The sequence below is a fragment of the Neopsephotus bourkii genome, unplaced genomic scaffold (assembly GCF_033783945.1).
Source record: "Neopsephotus bourkii isolate Nb327-2 ecotype Australia unplaced genomic scaffold, CSIRO-AGI_Nbou_v1 NB_1820, whole genome shotgun sequence".
NCBI lineage: Eukaryota > Metazoa > Chordata > Aves > Psittaciformes > Psittacidae > Neopsephotus > Neopsephotus bourkii.
Window position 1 is genome coordinate 12,396,508 of NW_026902293.1, and position 15,170 is coordinate 12,411,677.

General features: G+C 44.5%; 1 protein-coding gene and 1 long non-coding RNA gene across 3 annotated transcripts in view; one reads left to right on the forward strand and one right to left on the reverse strand.

The window, feature by feature from the left end:
- PAG1 (phosphoprotein membrane anchor with glycosphingolipid microdomains 1) overlaps positions 1–10,582 on the reverse strand; it is a 104,778-nt gene extending 94,196 nt beyond the window's left edge. Inside the window, exon 1 of the mRNA XM_061342919.1 lies at positions 10,406–10,582. The gene's annotated coding sequence lies outside the window, so the exon portion shown is untranslated. The remainder of the gene's footprint in view (positions 1–10,405) is intronic.
- Positions 10,583–10,988: 406 nt separating this feature from the next.
- Positions 10,989–14,829, forward strand: LOC133206772 (uncharacterized). 2 transcript variants are annotated; one of them, XR_009723879.1, is made up of 2 exons: positions 10,989–11,067; positions 12,798–14,829. It is a non-coding gene; the product is annotated as an uncharacterized LOC133206772 (long non-coding RNA). The 2 variants fall into 2 exon arrangements; XR_009723878.1 differs by having other exon boundaries at positions 11,000–11,102.
- Positions 14,830–15,170: the final 341 nt, after the last annotated feature.

The window sequence follows — 15,170 nt, forward strand, 5'->3', positions numbered from 1 at the left end:
AGGTTCTGGAAACCAGGGTATGGCCAGCTGGGTCCATCAAGGCCACCCTGTAAAAGTCTGGGGGTCCCACCATTTATTTTGCAGACCAGGCTTCTCCTCCCAGGCCAGCAACACGTGCTGATGTGCCTGTCTGGAACCAACCCCACCACGCTATATGTGCATGCTATGCCTGAGCTCCAGATAAATGGGGAACACACAAATGCCGAATTATTTGCTATCTGCCCCTTTGCTGAGTTAATAATTTATCTAATTTCCTCATAATAATGACCTCAGTTTTGGTGGGAAGTCAATCCTCTGCTTCTGAGCTAGCATGCTTTTTCCAGTACTTCTCTAGGGCTGATTTTCACCAAACCTGCTGAGGAACACAACAGGATTACTGTGAACCAGCATCTGTCAATTCATTGTAACTGGTCAGACTCCACACCAGACCCAGTCATCACTTCTTTCCCTGCCATTTACCTGACTGTTAATGCTAATCAATTCCTGGTGTATTTGCTCTCCAGAAATGAGATGGACTTCTTAGGCAAAATTAAAGATGGAGTCACAAGTGAGTAAGGGCTTCAAGGTTCACTACACAAATTAAAATACACAACTGATACTGAAATGTAACTCAAGAGTTTGATAGTAAATCTTCATGTTAAGAATGGGGGGGGGAAAGATTAATTCTTGCTTTTACATCAGTCAATATAATTGACTGGAACAATTTAAAAGATTTGACAGACTGTCCACCAACATACTCTGGAAAACCGCTGCACCTCTACATAACTCGCATAAAACCACCCCCCAGTGCCTTGGCAAACTGCATGTACTAAATTGCCAAGAATATTTATTTCCAAATTCAGCTACACTGGCAACACCAGAAGGTGACTTTGTGTATGCATCCCATCTGACCCCCAGGGACATAGCTAAGAAAACAGATAAAACAAAAAGGAAAGAAAAATCACAGTAGAAAAATCAAACCGCATTAACAGACAACATTTGAAGCACAGATGCATTATAGGTGGCCTATAGGTAACTGTTTACCTCAAGTCCACACGCATAGTGTCACATGCTACTACTCCCTTGAGTGATTAATTAATCCACACAGAAAAGCTCTGCAACGCGTTATGTCACAGGAGTCACAAAATGGAGGTCATTGTGCCAGCTAGCAAATGACACATTAAAAAGGGGGGAAAAGGCAGAAAATGCTCTTTATGCTTTCCACTTCACTGTGAATGTGAAGGATTTATTTCACTAATCCATGGTTGGCAGTGTCGGGGCTTCTTGGAGCTGCAGAGATGGAGAGAAATACCCAATTTTCAAATCCCCTCCAGCTACATAAAGGTAAGAAAGAAGAGCATTTCTACCCCCACTGGGCTGCTACTGCACCGCTGCCTGTATTAGACCAACACCAATTTCTGAAAAGGCTGAATTAGGGGAAGGCACAGTTCCTCCTGTAACCAGGACAGTCGATTAAGATTGCCAAGACATATATTTTTACAGCATGCACATACGCAGTTTATTTTGCCTGCCCCATTACAGCATTATACCCCTACATGAATGGTGTGAGATGGAGGAACTACGCAAGTGACCTTGTCTATCCAAATATGACCTTCTTCAGACTATTTAAGCATTAAGTCATAACTTACCTTTCTGAGGGGAAAAGCAGTGTCCTTTGTTACAAAGTGAACTGCAAATGAGGCGGTATTTGACTGTACCTGAAAGTGGGTGTCACGACAGTGTGAGACAATATAGATATCTAGTTTGGCCTTTCTGTATTTTCTTCTTCCTTAAGCAAGCAAATCTGTAAAGCCTCTCATCTAATGTGTTAGATTAATAAATGATAAAGCTACAAACAAGAGAGCCCAACCTTACATGATTTGTGCTTAATTATTTTGCATTTAACAAGAGTAAAGGAAAATGAAATTAATTTCATCCTTGTATTACCAAACTAAATGACCCAATCTTGCCTATTATAACAGATCAAAACAATACATTTACATTTACCAAATCATTGTAAAAAGTAATTTTTACTCTGAATAGCTTCTTGTGATGTATTAGCTTCTATCCTCAGGAAAGTACCTACCAAACACTGCAACAGAGGTCACGGACATCATGCTTTTCTCCATCACTAGGCTCCGGACCAGAGCTACTTTTAAGCTAAGCTTAAAGCTGAGCTGACATCATTTAAAAAAAAATATAAATATATATACATATATGTATTTCAGAATGTGCTTGATGAATATTCCCCACAAAGTAAGCCTGGAACCCCAGGTTTTCTTACAGTATGTAGGCTCTAGCAGTCTGAATGCTGGCCTCTGCACCGTACTAGAAGGAAAAGTAGCTATTATTTATTAAAGAAAGAAACTTCTGCAGTCAATGCAATTCATTAGGACATCATTAGGATACCATCAGTAGCAAATTCTTTAGCAATTTCTTCCTGCATCTCCCTCATGTTCCAGTCCCCTGAACCAACGTGCCTGTATGGCAGCAGGTACGACAGTGTGGTGTAGGCACCATTGCTGCTCTGCAGCCCTCAACACCAAATCTGCACCCCTCTTCCACTGTTCTTCCTGACTCCTGCTCCCACTGCACATCTGACCTCCTCACCAACTCTCCCCTACCATGGTACAGTTCCTACAGGAGGGCTCCAGGTCATCGTTCTCTGTGTATTTCTTCCCCTTTGAAGCAATTTTGCTTGGACACAAGTAACAACTCCCTCTCAACAGGACACCAGGTAAGGTTTCTCCACAGAGTGGCACCAGCCCTTTCATACATCTCTGGAAATAGCCTGCCTGAGGCAACTGAAGATTCTCCTGTGCCATTTTTTGTGGCCACGGCCTGGTGGTGGCTCACAGCCATGTGACAAAAACCATAACCAGGTCTTTCTTTCCTTCAGTCACTTCCAAATGACAAGTCTCTAATCCTTTTGGCTTCAGGTGCAAAATCCCCATTGATTGATAATGGATTTTCCACTGATGTAGAATCAAGCATTTCGACTACATCATTACGAATTAGCAGAAGAGAGCTCTGTTAATCCTTTATAAGCAAGCTTAATCTTCGGTTTCTAGCAGGAGGAGTGAAGGCCCTGTTTTCTCCAGTATCAGCCAGAGGGTTATTATTATTTCAGATTTTTATTCTCATTTTATTTGACTGACACCAGTTTTTGTGTTTTGGTTTTTGGGTTTTTTTTTGGAAGACACAAATCCAGACGCCACCACAGATACACACTTCAGCCAAGTGAAAAAGGAAAAGTTTGAGCTGTGACACTGAAGCTGAAAGCTAGGATCGGCATGCTGGGACTTACAGTTACTCCATCAAAAATGCTGTCATCTGGAAATAGCAGATTGATGAAGCCTTTATAGCATTCACCTTTCAATTAAAAAAGAGCAACATATGAAACCTCACATTAAAATAGCTGTAAGATTTGTTAGGGTGCTCTCTCAATGATGCAATTTGAACATTTCCTGCACATTAGCAATAGTTAGGGCTATTAAAGCCTTTAAAGACTGCTACAGAACTTGGCTAATAACTCTATAGCAATCAAGTCATCAGTAAGATGAACTGATGTTTCACTAAGACACTTTTTCCCTTAAAATGAGATTTTGTTAGATCAACTCAGATACACATTAAGTCAGTGGATAGAAGAACAACCCTTTTGTTTTTTCCAGGAAAGGAAACCCACCACTATGCTTCAGTGTCTGGTAAACAGGAGATCAAATCACACAAACCCTTGCTCAAATGGGAAACCAGTGTTCACAAAGACTTGTCCCACTGCAGTCAACAGTCTGAGCTGCTTAACAGCGGTAAAATCTTGAAAGATCAAGCCAAATATTTCAGTTCTAATTGGTACTGCACATCAAACGACCCTTAATTTGACGTCATGTCCTGCAGTGCACCAGACACAACCATTCATTGATCTAATAACTCATCACTGCTTCTGTGCTAAGATGAAAAGAAGTCTTAAACACAGCAGCTAAGTGGTTCCGCTAAACACCGGAATGCCACGTATCTCCATAAGACAATAAAATGTTTATCTTTTGTCAAGCATTTCATTGCTGCTGTTTAGTAGATGACATTTTGAAAGAAGCAGCAGAGGCTGACATACACCCTCATTAAAGCAGCGCCTCCTTCTTCCCCCTGCCTGCAAGAACAATGAGCACGGGAGGGAAAAGGTGAGCAATACACCGAGTAATGAAGAGATTTTGTTTCAGGGGGTTATCAATTATTTATGAGTAAATCCCCACATGAACACATCCAAAGCTGAACAGTTTTTAATATGTTTCACTTCTATACACATGGCACAACACAACCAGATGTGAGTTAAATTGGATGTCTGACTGTTTGAGGAGTCAAACAGTGAGTTGAATCTGGGTGTTAGTAAATCACTGTTACGTTTTTTAAAGTACAACAGTCTCCTGGATTTATAGCTCTTCCACAAAATTCTTCCAACACTCACAGGAACAATTTTTAAAGTATTTCCTACTTATCAAGATCTCTGCAAAGAAAAAGCTCATACCAAATAATTTCTGTAATTATGCTGACACAGTTGTCTAAGTAGTCTAATATTGACCAGCTCTGAATGGAATTTTATTCCACACGGAACGAAATGGACCTGAACTTCTCCTGTTAAGACAAGACCAAGTTATGGTTTGGTTTTGGCTTTTTTCCCCCCTCAACACAGGGGTTATCCTTTTCAAAACAAACCACTTGTCTTTAAAGTAAAATTGTTTCATAACTGTGTTTTTAAAGAGAAGATCCAAAGACTCTTTCTGTCATAGAGGAAATGCAAACATTACACCTTGATCCTCATAAAGCAAGGACAGGAAGACCACACAGTTGTATTTGCTAGCCACTCTTTCCATGAGAAGTTGTTAATCTATTTACAAATGCTGTCACTGAAATTGGCCATCCTGCAAGTCTTGAAATGAAAACAAATCTACTGTCATGCACTGAACATCCAGATCTGCAGAACTGTTCTTTGAGATCTTCTTTCCCACAGATTCCAACCAACAAGATGCTGCCAAAATCAAAACCCCTGCTGCAGTCATACTTCAATGACTGTGTTTATAGCATGTGCCACAGTGGTTCCGAGGTCACCTTTAACACCAAATTCATGTACATTGTGAAGCTGGAAACCTGGCTAGGGCACTGCCAGAAGCACCCTGCAGAGCAAGCCCCCTGCCTCTCGAAGTCTCTTCTGCAAGCTGCCTTTTAAAGAGACAAGTCTGGGGAGAAGCTCTTCAAATAACTTGTTCTAAACATGTGGAATGAGCACTTTCTGCCCTTTTTGCAGAACTGCAGGAGAAGAGTCAGGTCTCTCACACGCTCTGTCCCCTCCCATTTAGGCTACCCCTCACATCAGCACTTCCACAGCTCAACTCCCACCCTAGCCTGGCTAAACTGCTTCAGTACCAAAAAACAAAAACCAACCAAAACCCAGCCACTTAGAAATCCATTATAGATTTTTTTGCATTACTTTAGAGGGTTTTTTATGTGCTGGGATGAAAGAAGCCCATTAAGTACATCTATATTTACTTCATTACTGCGTGGCTCTTGAAGTTAGATGAAAAGATTTACTCTGGCCAAGTTTGTTTATTCATCAACATCAGCTTAGATATGTTTTCAAAGGCTCATCCTCATCGTATTTACATGAAAGCACACACTTTTTTTCAAGGGTTTTATCACATTCTGAGAGCTGGAAAAGGACAAAAGAAACTTCTGTGAGAATTATGAAATCAAGGATCAGCAGAGAAACAATTCCAATAAATCCCAGTTATTTACTGGAGTGGAAACCACCCTTTCCTACCTGGAATCATTCTTTCTTACACTGCAGCTGTATCAACAGCCACAAACTGTAAGTGAATGATCAATCACCATGCCTGTAGCCTACAGCCACTGGCACGCTGCTTTAGGCAGGAACGCCTGAAGAGTTAACCCAACCTCAAGCAGAAGAGTTTAAGCAAACATAGTCTCTGAAATTTCTGTGGGTTGGTTTGGTTTTTTTAATACCTGCACTTAAACACGAACAGTCAGATTTTTTTCATAGGTGGTGATACAGAAGAGCTCTTTGCTGCTGGTAGCGAAGCATTACGTAAAAATATAGCCCACCACCAACCAACCCCAACAGTACAAGTGCTAGTGATCTCTGACAGGAACCCAAACATGACTTGGTAATTGCATGCTTTTAATATCAAATTTTTATCCTCGAGTTATGTAAATACTTAAATTACGTTTATGGACACTATCTTTCCTCGTGAGTTTACACTTTCCCACAGAAGACTTCCAGAGCGATTAACAATCCTGATCTTTATCCTTCACACTGACCATTCATCTTTTCTAAATGAATACTGCTTACATATGACCCAAGAGGGCTGCAACAAGGCAGTGCTTATCTGCCCTAATAATCTACTGCCACCACTTTAATTACAACTTGGTTATATCACACCCAGGAAGCGAGGGAATGCCTCTCATCACTCATCATCTTCACCTGACAGCTGTGCTTGGTGCACCTTTGCAGAAGCAACCTTTGGAGGTCCCACCATCTGCAGCTGTTCCCCCCCCGCCCAGGTAACTGCTTTCTGGGAGGTGAGGGGCCAGAGGTAAGATGAACTGGATGCAGCACACATACCCATAAGACACCTACAAGAGAAGTCATGGAATGGCACAGCAATTCAGAGCATGAGTGATACCAGAATGGAGATGAGGGAACGGCAACTAAGGACATATTCATAGAATCATAGAATGATTAGGGTTGGGAAGGACCTTAAGATCATGTAGTTCCAACCCCCTGCCTTCACATAGGTGTCTTCTGCCGTTCCCGTACCACCAAGCGAAAGAGCTGGAATATCACATGCCCTGGCTATACACTGGCACTTCCCTCTAGCAAACATATAAACTGGTTGGTTGTTGCACAGGAAAAATCACATGGTATGTGGCAGAGAAGGATTGCTTTCACTTTTCAATTCTGTGGCAGAGAGTATTTTCCTTTAAAATAGCCTATTTAATAGTTACTAAGAATGCCATAACACCCCCCCACACACACAGTATTTTGTAGTGTAGCTATTCTTAATGTCTTAGACAGATGAAGGACATATTTTAAGATATTTCATAGAATCATAGAATAGTTAGGGTTGGAAAGGACCTTAAGATCATCAAGTTCCAACCCCCCTGCCATGGGCAGGGACACCTCACATTAAACCATGTCACCCAAGGCCTCATCCAGCCTGGCCTTTAACACTGCCAGGGATGGAGCATTCACAACCTCCCTGGACAACCCATTCCAGTGCCTCACCACCCTAACAGGAAAGAATTTCCTCCTTATATCCAATCTAAACTTCCCCTGTTTAAGTTGGAACCCATTACCCCTTGTCCTATCACTACAGTCCCTAATGAAGCGTCCCTCCCCAGCATCCCTATAGGCCCCCTTCAGAAACTGGAAGGCTGCTATTAGGCCTCCATGTAGCCTTCTCTTCTCCAGGCTGAACAGCCCCAACTTTCTCAGCCGATCTTCATATGGGAGGTGCTCCAGTCCCCTGATCATCCTCGCGGCCCTCCTCTGGACTTGTTCCAGCAGTTCCATGTCTTTTTTATGTTGAGGACACCAGAACTGCACACAATACTCCGGGTGAAGTCGCACAATCTCTGAATCTCTTCTCTGCCCAGCTTGTATTCGTTTCAGTTAAGTTCGCAGCAGACCAGCAGGCTTCAACTTCCTCATCTGGATTTTACAGGGCCTCCAAGAGCCTACATGAGTGCACAGTAGTTTCCAGTCTAGAGTTTTTTACTAGCAATAGTATACGCAAGAGTGTGGCTGCTCACCCTTTCCATGTTTTAATCAATGTAAGCAGTATCTGATCATACAGACATTTATAAATGCACCATTTTCCTACAGAAGAAGCCATCCTGAATTTCTTTCCCCACCAGAACAAAAGCTTTTTGGCATTGTTACACACAGTGTAAGACCTGCAACCTTGGGATACAGAGATGGGCTGCAAGCAGCCACGCAGCCTGTCTGCAAGCTACAGGCTGTACAACCAGGACCCCATCCAACACACCTTCCCTGTTAGCTCCAGACAGGGAGGGCTTGGGCAGGCAGCTGCCATTCATTCAGCATACACTCAAACTTGCGAAGGGGCTCTGAGCCTGCCCTCCCACCACCATCCTAGGCTGAGCTACCTAGTACCCCACACTCAAAATCTGGTCCTTTCTCAACACCTAGAAGCAGAGGCATCACTACAGCAGCCTAGGTAACTGTATTTGAAGGGTTCATTGTCTCAATCAAGTGTTAAATAATCTTTTCAAGCCTTTCTGGTCTATTAATCTTATTCTTATGTTTTGCAGTTACAAATGAAATAGTGTTGGAACCACTTTGAAAAAGCCCTTCCATTCTCCATCCCTGTCCTTATTGGACAGAAAAAGACCATCCTCTGCTCCAGCTACTGAACTCTAAAGCACTTTACCAGGGGCATCAATGAGCTGATAAACAAATTTAACTCCTTTGTGTGACATGAAGTCCACAAAGCCCCAGGAAAGAGTGCTCCTTAACTAAATGCCACAGCATACCCAGTAAGAAGAACTCAGCTGCATTTCTTGTGGATTGCTCAGAACAGTGCTTCTTAAAATATAAATTAGCTCTAGATTTTCTTATTAAGACTTGAAATCCAGTTGCCACTTTCTGATCAATATAACTTTAACAGTAGAATAAATTTAAAGCTTGTTATCTAGTAGCAGTCATCTGTATACAATACATGATCTAAAGCCACATTCACGTTCAAATGCCTGGCAGTAAAGCTTACCAGGAGCACTACGCCTTAAAATGCAATGGATTACCTGTTTCTTCTCCTCATTAAACGACATTTCATAAAAGGAACAGAAGATAGGTGAGCTTGCTCAGTGCCATATCCCACAACCTTTACTCATATGAGCAATGTGTTTCCTTCAGATCAGCTTCTCATTCGAAAGTTGCAGATCCCCATTGCTGACCTGAATACTGATTTTATGTTAATAAAATCCTGTACTGAGACGCTGGTTAAAGGTAAAATTGCTCCTGTACTTCAGGCCTGCAAGATATTGTCCATACCGTACTCACTGTTTCCTCTTCCCCTGAGGGCAGGAGACACCCCTTACAGGAGATGCTTCACAGGCTGCAGAATTTGGCCCTTGTTGAGTAAGTTAACACCTGAATTAATCATTTATCCAGTAAGGGGAGGCACTTTTGCTATGATGAAGCTGCACACCTCACATATAGGTATATTTATCAGGGCAAAATTGTTAAAGATGTAAAATAAGAAACCCTGAAATTGGAAGTTTCTGCTACTGTATTGTCTAAGAGAAGCAAATACAATGAAAATGTACTTCCATTTACCTACTGGGTATCTTTAGCAGAGCTCACTTCTGCACATGCTCTTAAGAGACACTGCTCCAATCATTTAACTGCAACACAGACAGACTTTGAGAGGACTAAGGAGGATTTGCTTCTGGTTTCACAAGGCACACTCACATTTTTGACACACAATTTAATAAAATAAGAACACTGGATAAAAGTCAGTCGAGCTTGGCTGATAGGAAGGTCAGGGAATACTTTCTGCCAAAATCTTAGCTTTGCTCTTTCTCACTCTTTTTCTGCATTTATTACTTAATGGATCAGTATTATTTCAAAGGCATTATTTCCTTTTACAAATGTAATCAACTCAAGTATTCAGCACCACAGATGATGTATTACTCTCCTTAAACCCAAATCTCTGAGAGACAGATTAGAAAGAAAGGCTGAAGAGCTCTACCGTTCAAAGCATTATAGTTCAGACACCTATAAATCACTATGTTTGTTTATGTAGGTAATAGGCTCCATTAGCGTACGTAACATCTCAAGCTACACAACTTTCTTGGTATGACCGTTTGCCAGCTTTCTTTCTTTCCCATCCTAGAAGAACTAAGGGAAACGAATGCTCCAAACCGAGCAGCACACACGGCAAACGGGGTGCCCGGACTCATTTGTGCGCTCAGCTCCCTTCGCTTTGAAAAGCAGCCTCTGCTCTCTTCTGGTGATCCCTTCCTCTTAGAAGAGTTTCCAAGACCAAGAGCAGATGCCACTGACAAACAAACTGGAGTCTGTCACCATGCAATAGCGTGTGAATGAAAACGCGGGGCTCGCCCGCGGGAGATCCCACCGCCGGGGGATGCCTCACACGACCCTGCCCCGCACCTGTGACCGTGCTGTATTACTCTCCCAGTCACCACGTAACCCGCAGCACGGAACGCGGCCAGACAGAACAGCCTCGCAGCTCTGCGGCGGCTCCTCCACCGCCCTCCCGCAGCCGCGCAGCGACCCGCGCCCGCAGCGACAGCACCCCGCAATACACACACATTTCCCCTTCCACCCCCCAAAACACAGGCACAGCAACTTCTCGCACCGCCCCCAACTCACCGAGAGGCGCCAGCCCCGCGGAGGGGCGCGCCCGAGGATGCCGCCTCCCGCGGAGCGCGGCCCGAGGAGTGCAGCCCGCAGGGGCCGGGCACCGGCGCGGGGAGGGAAGGAGGGGACGGAGGGAGGGAGGAGCAGCAGCAAGTTGCGGCGCGTCGCTTCTTCCCTCCTCCTCTGTTCTGTTCTGCTCTTCTCTGTTCTGTTCTGTTCTCTGCTCTGCTCAATCCTGCTCTCCCTTCCCTCCTTCCTCCTCCTCCTCCCCACCGCGATCCCTCCCCTCCTCCGCCCGGCAGGAGGGTCGGAGGGAAGCGGCGGAGCTGGGCGGCGCGCGGCTGCGGAGCGCTGCGCGGACAGGCGCGCTGCAGTGCGCATGTCCCCGCGCGCGGCGCCGAGAGGTGAATGCTGCGGCAGCGCGGGCCCGCAAGCCCCTGCGCACCGCAGCGCGCCCCTGCGGAGGCTGCGCGGGCAGCGCTGGCACCGCATCTCCTCGCTGCGCGGCTGCAGCGGCTCGGGGAGGCCACCGCCCTCCGGCGTTGCACACGGGCGGCCCCGCTGCTCGGCTGAGGGTGCTCCGGTGGGCAGCGTGGGGAAGAAGGAAAAAAGGCATGGATCCAAGCGTCCTGTTTTATGTCCCCCCTTCAAGCGACCGTGACTAATGAAGACAGGTATTACGACAAAAGGGACCTCCGCATAGTTACTGGTGGGATTTTAATGTTGTACCGAGGTCTTTAAGTGAAAGAAGTAGTCATATTTTACACGGTGTAGGGAAGTGCAAAGGCTTCGTGTGAAAAGCACTGTAGGAGCAAAGGCAGGAAAGGCTGCAAAGGTAAAATGCCTAACTTAGATCTCTGAGGATTATTTAGGGAAATTGCACAGTTACTGTAAGTTTCCACCCAGATGTAAGGATTGACCTAACACCCAGTAAGTTTCTTACTTCCTGAGAACAAGTTCAAACCCCATATTCCATTCTGCAGTAGCACTGGTGTCACACGGGTGGCTGGCTCAAGATTTGAGGCTGAATCTGCATTTGATGTTTACCAAGCAAGGGTTTACCTATGCAGGGAAGTGCCATAGGTTTCTTTGTTTGGAGTTTTTAATAAACCAAATACAGCAGTGTCATCAGCATTTTCATCTTCACCTAATCTTTGGCTCCGTTTATTGGCTCCACACACATCCATCCAATGAATCCTCAGAGCCGATCCTTTCTTCATGTCTTTCAGCATCACCAGCTGTTGGGTTCCTCTGTTGATTTTTTCTTTTTTTCTGCTTTTTTATTTTTCGTTCTAAGCCTTCTTTAAACTCTGTCCAACAACTTCTGTCCTCATGGGGCAACACAGTCCAAGTCTAGCAGACTCCAGCCCATCTCAGTTTGTCCACATGGCTCCTTGCAACAAAGTGCATATTATTCTACTATGTAGCTGCCAGCTTTTCTGATACCCAGCTGATGGTTGTCATTTTACCAAGCTGGTGTTGCTTTTCTTCTTGATTCCTAACAAGCCACTGTACTGGCACACTGTAGCCAACCTAATGATGTTTTTCCCAGACTTTTTAAAGAAAGGGAAAAAACTGCAATAGCAATTGGAGCTGAAGAAAGGAGTGAGAATAAGTGACAGATACAGCTCTGTAGTTCCCAAGGTCAGTGCAGAAGGAGGGCAGGAGGTGCTCCACGCTCCAGAGCAGAGATTCCCCTCCAGCCAATGGTGCAGCCCATGGTGAGGCAGGCTGTGCCCCTGCTGCCCATGGAGGCTCATGGTGGAGCAGATCCACCTGCAGCCCATGGAGGATCCCACCCTGGAGCAAGGGGATTTCCAAAGGAGGCTCTGACTCTGTGGGAAGAGTGTACTGGAGCAGGCCCAGGGCAGGACCTGTGGCTCTTTGGAGACCCACACTGGAACAGGTTTGCTGGCAGGAGCTGCCAGGAGAAGTGGGATGCACAAAGCATGCCAGTACACTGAAACCCAGAGGAACTTCATTTAAACCTGCTGTAGATATTCCCAGTCCTCTGGATACTTAGTTTATTTGGATTTTATCAGCTAAAAAAACTCCCCAAAAGTGTAAGCTAGATCAAAGCCATCTACAAGGGTCTCTACATATGGAATAAAAAGGGTATTACCATAACAATCTATATTCTCATCATAACTTACACTCCTGTTGAAATGTAAACAAAGCCAAAGACAGCTCCAAAAGAGAGGGGCGGCTCTCCTTTGCCTCTTCCTTTCTTCTCTCCCACCTCCTCTCTCCCCTTTGCCCTCCAGCTCCAAATACCATTTGGTTTAATTTGTCTTCCTCTGTGTTCAGGAAGAAAACAGTTATTATACATTTCTCTTTTAAATCTAGAGCAGTGGGGTTTGCTCATTAACCTTTTTTTTTTCCTTGTCTTTTTTAATTTTTGCAGCCCTATTTAGCATGCAGCCAAAGATCAGGAAGGAAAGGGGAGATGCACAGAATGAAGGAAAGGAGGTAGCGTGTGATCTCTTGACAAAAGGGGAACAATCATTCATGGAGTCAAAATGGAGTGGGAGTGTATCTGTAAAGGCAGAGAGATGGGAGAGATGGAGGGAAAGGAACTGGGCATGCAAGAGGCAAAGATGAAGTCCTTCAAAAAGGCTAGTGAAAATCAAGCACTCCTAGGTATGATTAATTCTGCACTCCACAAGAGTGAAACTATTCCCCCCTGCCATTTCTGTGACAGGCGCTCCCAGAGGCCCCCATCACTGCTAAAGCTCCATTATCTGAGGCACTGCACTGATACATAAATGACATGGTTCCTGCCACAAGGGCCTTGCAGTTTAACATGAGCCGAAATGCAATAAAGGAATGTAATATACAGAATAAAGGACCAGGGGAGGAAGGACAGCCAAAACGTTGCAAGCCTGCATTGCAGCCTGTGTGTGTTATGCAACTTCACAGGTATAATCATGTAGCTAATACAAGAATAATGTTCATACACAGTAGTGACCCACTCTCCATCTCAGGCACTTCCATTTCTTTTTTTTTTTTCCCATTGAAGAACCAAGAAAAATCACACACACTTTTAACCTTTTGCCCGAACAGCTGTTGGTGGTAGTAGTTAGGGCAGCAGGCTAACACAGTAATAGCTGGAGCAAAAGGCATATGAGCTGCTGGAGGTCATAGCCCTTTGACTTGTAACATCTTGTGAGACCTGGACATGTACAAGCTTCCCTCTGACCCGAAGTGGAATTGCCTATGTCTGTCCCTGCGCAGCCCCTGCACTGCCCTGCATGGTTCCAGGGCGACTCTTTGTAAGTGAGCTGGGTACAGAAGTTCTTTTTCAGTTGGATCAGTTCTCCCAGCTCCCAGTGAAGGCACAGAAATACCCTGGCCAGCCAGTGTGGGAAGGAGCACCAAGGCCAGGCAGAGAGACAGTGGGACTTACACAAGCTGCTGGAGGCCTTAGGTTTCAAAAGGGAAGTATTGGCCTCAGCTGCGCTTCTGCAAAGCAGGTGGTTTTACTATTAGGTGCTCAAATTTAGACACAGTTTCAGTTTCCTAGGATGGCATGCCCTAAGCCAGCAGCTCACCTCCACCAAAATGAGGAGGCCCTGTTCCCAGCCATGCAATCCCATCATCTTTTTTATCAGCTCTGCTACTTGTGAATAAATGAAGCCCTTCGCTCACCACTGCTATTCACTGACCAAGCAGAAACATGACCGAGAAGGAAACAGCTGCCTGATATTTTCTCTGCTGGGTTAGTGAGTTGAATCAGCTTACAGGCAAGTTCACAAAGCTCCAGAGCTACCCTAAGTGAGACAGCAGGGTCTTTGGCTAGGAAGAGGTCTGGGTTAGAGAAGGAAAAGGAGGAAAAGGAACAAGACTTCCCCCTTATGGCAAGAGGAAGCCATCAGATATGCTTAGGTACTTACAACTGCAACTTTAGAGGTCAATTTACCTGTGTTACCCCAGGATACACAAACTGCATAGGAACAGGCAGCTCTGCAGTTTGCTGCAATCCCTAAATTCATTCCCATTCCCATTTTATATAATACTAGTGTGGTCCTAGTTCCACATATCTTATTCATGCAGAAATACTCATTAAAGAAGTTTTATTAAGTAACTGGAGGAAAATCTATCTTCTCAGCCTGCAGGTTTCTGTGGTTTGGGGAAACTGATGTATCTTTTGAAGATATGTTGAGGTATATCTCCTAATTCTCATTTGTGTATAGTATAAGCAAACCCATTATAAAAGAGAATGCAACTTTAAAGTACACAAGTGTAAAGTTCCCATGGGTAACTAATGCAGTAAGTACCGTGGATTTAAACAAGCCCTTCCAGTGTCCCTCACCCATGCCAGTTTGTGTGGTTTAATGTGCTCTATCTGCGTTAAGACAGGGGAGAAGCTCATCCTTGCTCAGCTCCCTCTCCCTGCACACTGGAAAAAACTTGGAATAAACTGATGTGTGTTCCTTCCTATGTGCCAGCCCTGCATCCCTCCTAGCCTCTCTTCCATCTACTGTGGACTTTGTCCTCACTTAACAGAGTGTATTATGACAATTGCCTGGAGCTGCTTACAAAGATAGCAATTACACCTCTATAAGTACATTGTTGGCTTAGTTTTCAAAAGGTCTGAGCAGCTCTGCTTCTTTAAGGAGCAAAATGACTTGAGGATACCATCACCTTTGGAAATCAAGCCATTAGGGATAGGAAAGGGAGTTTAAAGGAAGCGTGGGGGCTGGTAGGAAAGCATTGCTTCCATTCAAGGAACACATCAGTAAGAAGCTGCCACCATCAAGAAGACAGAATAAATATC